The sequence below is a fragment of the Pollicipes pollicipes genome, unplaced genomic scaffold (assembly GCF_011947565.3).
Source record: "Pollicipes pollicipes isolate AB1234 unplaced genomic scaffold, Ppol_2.1 Scaffold_7246;HRSCAF=8694_pilon_pilon_pilon, whole genome shotgun sequence".
Taxonomy (NCBI): domain Eukaryota; kingdom Metazoa; phylum Arthropoda; class Thecostraca; order Pollicipedomorpha; family Pollicipedidae; genus Pollicipes; species Pollicipes pollicipes.
This window is the reverse complement of record NW_023597044.1, coordinates 72739-79571: the sequence shown is the minus strand read 5'-3', so window position 1 is coordinate 79571 and position 6833 is coordinate 72739. Positions and strand designations below refer to the sequence as shown.

The 6833-nt window shown below is 52.0% G+C and overlaps 1 protein-coding gene across 1 annotated transcript in view; it reads left to right on the top strand.

Moving 5' to 3' along the window:
• Nucleotides 1-877: 877 nt before the first annotated feature.
• Nucleotides 878-6833, top strand: part of LOC119110890 (molybdate-anion transporter) — a 51298-nt gene continuing 45342 nt past the window's right edge. The window contains exon 1 of the mRNA XM_037234768.1: nt 878-994. The gene's annotated coding sequence lies outside the window, so the exon portion shown is untranslated. The remainder of the gene's footprint in view (nt 995-6833) is intronic.

Genomic DNA, 6833 nt, shown 5'->3' with positions numbered 1-6833 from the left:
CTGATCTGACCGACTTGGCCTGCGGCACCGGGGCAGCATGCCATGAAAAACGATAACGAGCACCCAGACCGTATCCTTTCGCCCCATCCCGCATAGTTGCGGTGAGTCGCGCTGTGTGGATACCATCGGGCCAGACGATTGCGACCAACGGTGTCAACCGGGCCACCGGAGAGTGACCAAGGCATGTGACTTCCATCGAGGCCGGGCGAGAGCAGCGCTTTCTTATACCCGTGAACATGCGAGCAGTGACCGAATCGGTGTTCGAAAGGATGAAGGAAGGTTGTGGTCACTTGCTACCCGAGAAGAGTGGAATGGTTCTGATCCTCGTGATTGCTCGCGCGTGCCGTGAAGGGCAGCTGTACCTGGCAGGCTGACCCTTTGCCCCGACACAGTCGTCTTTACTACATATTTGAAACTGAGTGAATTCGAATTGCAAGATCAGGTCCGTCTCATTTCGGCGCGTAGAAATGAAGTGACCCGGGTGCAATCAGGATATTTAAACGGGAGGGATGTTGGAGCGATACGGGGATGGAGACCAGGTGGAGGGATACGGGATGAGGGAGGGATACGGGGTTACGTGATGCGATATCCGGCGCTTAAACACCTCGACTGTGCATCCGATGAGACCAACAGCAAACTCGTTGACACCCATGATTTTCAAGGGGCGTCTGGTTGTAATAAAGTAATGGTTAACTCGCAAGCGTAGCTTGACCCCAGAACGCCACCTTCGTGGACACCGCGGAGCCTCGGGGCTCTACCGCTTGCTGACCGCTTCTACCCAGTACAGCGCTTCTACCGGCTCACAATCTCCAGTGTCAACAACCTTCCCAGCCTCGCGGCGATTGTCGCGGCGTCGACGACCTCCGTCCACGTCCACACCGCATGCTGATTGGCGAGCGTGGCCCGACCGGCAGCAGAAGTGCTGGTCGGCGGGTTATTGGGACGTCCCTGCTGTGGTTGGATGGGCTTGGAGACAGGCGGCTGACAGAAGAAGGTAGGCGGCCTTTTTGCAAGCGTCTAAATGCGCTATAAACTGTTCAAAAGGCAGTGCCTTGTTTGTTTTATTCGTGCATTGGACTGTGATGCATAGGTGGCTTGTACACAGTACGCTGCCACGTCAACATAAGCTTTGGCACCCAGTGGAGCGTGCCATGGATTTGGGTGTCCGGATGATCTCAGTGTTTAATATTTTTAGCATGTGCCTTAATGTGGACGCATGGGTGCTCTAAATACCAGTGTCCCTGTGGTTTTGAAGAGCTCTTAAATTGCTGGGTGCAAGTCAGAATCACTCCCCATGATGTGATACTTAATATCTGGCATAATTTGGTGGCTGGAATGGATGAGTTCATCTGCATTATGTATTACTCATTTAGACAGCAGGCAAGGTGTATGCTTTGGCACACCTTGCAAGGTTGATAGGTATCACTGTTACAGGTATCACTGATGGCTATATGGGCTGCCCATAGATTATGCTTCACATTTTTAGCTATTTTCCTACCCACTGCTCTTGCTTTTGCATTGATTGTGCCAGACCCACTCCCACTCCTGATTATTTTGTGTTAGGCATAACATCCCAGCTTGACAACAACCAATTCACCCATGTTTTAGCTAGAGGGGTGGACAAAGAAGAGTGCTGGTTGTCATAAGAGGAGGCCAAAGGTACCTGACTTTAAAGTTCTGACATTTTTAAAGGTTTGGTATATTTTCAAACTACACCTAAGCATAGCATTACGCTTCCGAAACCTGTCTTTCCTTGTTAACAAATTCCCGGGCGGCCAGTTGAACATGACACATTCAGCTGGGGGATTTTACCTATCCCATGATATTTTGAAAATAAGAGAGCTGGAGACTTGATATTTATAGGGTAGGTAGATCTATAAGTGAACACATGGTGTCAAACTTTTATTACTAAGTTGTGACCTGTTCAAATAATATCAAACAAGTTCAAACTACTGATGGGTGTTTGAAGTTCCCCAGGCTTTCCCACATAAACAGTTTTGATATAGTACATATGCTGTAACAAAGTCCCCACTACTCATGTCAGGGGATCAATATTATTTGATCTTTGAAGGTAAAAATGGTATGAAACTATCAGGATTTTTTTATTTTGATGTGCAAGGTGTACCAAGTACTACCTTACGTGGCATACTTATACATGCAAGTGCTTGATCAGGGTCATTTAGGTCAATTACCTCCCCTGAATGTTATTTAGTCAAAATGAGTGATTTTTTGTTTTTGTGCTCCATAAATTTGAAAGAAGCATTCAAGGTCACCTATAAAGCAAGTTGACAAGTAAAAAATAGGTTTTCATTATGGCTGTGATGTGACCTTCATACCTGATGCAAGGTCAATGGGATATATTGTGCTCCTAATTGTGTTTGTCTTATTGTATCAGAAACCATCTCAAAGTTGTATGACTTCAGCTAACACTCTTGTCTCATCATATTGGACAAATTCCTAGGTGTTCATGACCATTATATTATTTACTTACATTATCCATTGCATACATTATCCAAACCCTTCTGAATGGATGGATTTTGGGGATCAGACTGCATGCTAAGCAGTGCTTGTGTGAGCCCTGATCTCTACCACCTGATCACACAGTTACAAGTTAACAGCAGAACATTGTGATGAAAGTTTAGCATGTTGTAATGCTTGGCACAGTCCGTCCTGCTCTCTGACCTCACCTGGCCTTTAGCTGCCACCGGTCACAAGCCGTTTCAAACAGTGAGCATCTAAAGTGACTTGTACCTGGCTTGATCATAAGTCAGGCACTCTAACCATCTGAGCTATTAGGACAGCCAAACTTCAACGTATAGATGACTTCGACTTGCCACAGGCTAAAAACCATGCAAGCTACATCCGAGTATATACAAATATTAGCCGTGCAATTGCCCACAGCTATAAAACTTTGGCGCGGATACGCCCCGCAGTGCGGAGGACTGGCTCAGGGTCATGGCAGTGGCCAGGAGGGCTGTGGCAGGAAGTCCCCGGGGTCAGGCCGCCTAAAGTGACTTCCCAGTCTGGTAGCGGGTTCGGAGCGGTATCGATGGGGAGGCGGTCGTCGGGTGCGATGAGGGAAGGAGCTGGGCCTTCAACCAGTGGAGTCACGCGGTCATTCACGTCGAAAAATCTGGGTGGGGTGAGAATATCCGCCCCGACGAGCCTGGACCTGATGGGTTCCTGGTCTCTCGAGGGTCCTGAAGGTTGTCTCCCAACACTCTGCTCTCCTAGGAGCTGGACAAGCTCAGCGGGGCGTAGTCCAGTCGATTTGGCGAAGACTGGTTCACTGCCGTCTGCCTCGGGGGTCTGGTGTTCTAGTGTCTTCCGCTGATTGTCGCTGAGGCCGGCTGGATGGGTCCGGCGCATGAGACTGCCCAGCGACGGGTGGCAACAGACGCCACGAACCGAGACCGGGTCACCGTCCGCCGGCTCAAGCTCTAGACTGAACGTCTGGCGATAGTGAGTGGGGTCTCGATGACGCGGGGACTGCACGGTCGGCGCCGGCGCGACCCGCTGCTATCGCCAGCCGGGACCTGAACGTCTGATTCCGCCACGGAAAGCGTCGGAAAGGATAACGCTCCAACGAGCGCATCAGGGACGAGGCGGTGTTGCCCACGTAGGGGAACACAGGATCCCCTGGTCATCGTCCTCGAGGCCAAGATCCTGGACGATCTGGGCCAGCAGGTCCGGGGTGGCACGAGGCTTCGGACCGCTGCTTATCCACACCCACCGTCCTGGAATGGCGGCGGGCTCGCCGGAGTCGTCACACGGGGCGTGCCATGGATAGTGGGCGGAGGGAGCAGACTGGCCGCCGCCGAGCGGCACGGTAGGGGTCGCAGTCGCGGCCGTCCACACCGGCTTGTCTGTTGGTGGCGGGCTGTTACCGTGATCTGGTTAATGGCAGCCGTGCGGGGCAGCTGACGGTGCGTCACGCACGCCGTGGCTCGCGCGTCTGCAGCCGCGACGGGTGGGGCCATACTTTGGCGGGACCGGTGGTTGAAGGCATCCCGAGGATCCCGAACGGTTCACTGTGGGAGCGGGAGCGGCCAGCGGGAGTGAGACGCCGAGCTGCGCGAGCCCCCGGTCAGGCAGGGCACCGAGCGACGCCGTCCAGCTCCTGTGGGCCGCCACTGGAAAGAGCTTGAGACGGTCGTGGAGGAAGCGAGCACCTGATGGCGCCACCCACGGGGACGCGCAGGCGTGCAGAGGTGTGTCCGGAGCTGTCCCTGATCGCGTCTAGTGTGACAATTATGGTCCAGACGCTGCTCTTGGAGGTACATGATCCACTCCCGGATGTCGTCCGTGGACTGAGGCTTGTCCATTACCAGAAGCGGACGTTCTCCCGGGTTGTCGGGGGCCATGAACAGCCTCAGGCGCCACAGCTGCTGTCTCACATAGTCAGTGACTGGGCTAACGCAGCTCAGCACATCTAGTCTCACGCGAGCTATGAATCCAACGTGACTTGGCGTCACAATAAGATAAGAAACCGGAGACGAAAAAAACAGGGCGGTCAACAACACGCACACCCGCACGGGTCGCGTGGATCAGCTTCAGGCACCACACAATGGGGACCGCTGTGTGCGCGCCCTGGCGACATCTCAGGAACGCACGCATGAGACATCGCGGGGAACGGAGTCATGAGTTACCTACACTGCAATCGGCGTGCTAGGCCGGGGGGGGGGGGGGCGAGAGGCGTTGTGGGTGCAGCGTGGCGACATCTCAGGAACGCAAGCATGGGACATGATCGGGAACGCAGTGGTGAATCGGTATGCCAGAATGGCGGGGTGACACATGAGGGGGCAGGTGGAGAACTGGCGACAATGGCGGGGGCTGGATGCGGATAGCAATGCGTGGGGGTCAGTTTTCACTAGCCAGGTAATCAGAGCAAGATGCAGATTAAGGCCATGAATGCGACAACGCCATTGTCTTCCATACATCCAGTTGGAGCAGACATCGATAGAATGCCAGAGCAGCGTCACCATATAAGAACGTTAGGATGAGTGTATCAAGTACAGTCACTCGGTGGAAACCCCGCCGTGCAATAATATACTTTGTTTAGCAGTGGGCAAGAATGAGGTATGCAAGTTTAATACCAGGACCAAATGAAGATGCGGCTTCTGCTGTGCCGCGCTGAATTGCCTGCCAGCAAAGTTTGCTGCATCCTTGTGGATAAACTGACCCCTCCCCCAACCCCGCCCAAATAACCTGTCACCAATAACAGGTCGCGCTCGGCGATCAGGGAACAAATGTAGATTGCCCAGCCTAGTCTTGTGCATTATTGAATGCACTTACGCATTTTTGGTCAAAGGGAGCGTGCCATCTTTTTGTATTTTTCACGTGTTGTTAGATCAGGCGGGTCCGACTTGATCGGTAAAACCAGTTTTTTCTAAATCATTTCCAATACCTCTGATTTTGATTTCAAGTAGCTGCTCCCGCGGCAGAAATTCGTTGGGCTCTCTGCTCTCCACTATGAAAGTAATAGTTTCATTTCTATTGCTTTTTCCAACGTATGTGTTCTGCGATGTTTGCAGTGCATTTATTCGTGTGGTTGTGTACGAAATGCCACGAAAAGTTATAAAGTTTTAAAGGAAGATGCTTCACCAACATCAATCTATTATCACGAGAATTCAACGAATTGCTTTGCTATGGCTTTGATTTATTCACTGTGGCATTTAGCACGGTGGCTCTTTTCGATACGCATTTTGGCTTTGGATCCAGGAGGGGAAAAGTGCTGTGACAAAACAACGACGGCCTAGTTTTGAAACGTTGACAGCATAATTTGGGCACCAAGGTGATTAAAATTAATCTTCTTATTATACCTTGACGATGCTGCAGTGCCACTGCAGCATGATGGTGCTGTAGTGGCACCACCACCCAGTGCTTTTAGTAGGCGTGAGGGGTTCTGAATTTTCACCTGAGTATGCTTTTTAAATATGCCTTAAAAGTTTGGCACTTCCTTTCATGATTGAAGCTTATTCTTTGGATAACATTTGTTTCCACTGCTAGGCTGTACTTTGTTTTAATTCTGTCATTAAGGATGCTTGCCGTTGATATGTTGGCTTTCACATCTTGAAGTGCAGATTTCCTTTTTGGGTTTGACTTGTCATCTAGCGATGCCACTTTCTCGGTATCATTGAGGAAATGTGTGGCGTTTGTTACATATGTACATGTAGTAACTGCAGGCATGTTATGTACTGTGTTTTATTACGGATACGATATCAGTACCGCATACTATGCCCAGATCTCCGGGTTTCCCCACAGAGTTTAGATGTGGGTTACCGTGCCTGTGTCGCGTGTATTCTACCTTATTTGAGTTCAAGCAATGTATCGACCACTAAATGACTTGGACATCTGTTCAAAGGGGATCTATCGCGGTATGTTGGATGCAATCCACTGGTCTTTTTTGTGCTGTGGTATGTCCTGTCTGGGCGGCAGCGGACCTCTCGCACGCCGGTCATGGGGCACAACTCCGCACGACAGTACAATGCCTTGGCTGCATTACATTGGCCTGTAAGCTGCAGGCCAGGTCGTTGGGCTCTGAACCATCTGGCGCCCCCTGGCACCCGCCTCTTTGTCACAGTCAGTACCTTTCCATGCCGTTGCATTTTAAGCAGCAGAAATGTACGGTCAGTTATCGTCCTCATGGAAAAGCGATATCCACCCCCTGCTGGCGTCACTGGCGGAGTGTCCTCACAGAAGACCTGCGTCCCTCTCCCGCGCCCCAAGCTGCCCGCGGCGGTCTCCGCGGCCGCCGCTGGCCGTCGGCGGGCGCCGGTGCCCCCGTCCGGCCGCACCGGCGCCGCGGCTGCGCCCCGTCCGCGGCGGCCTCG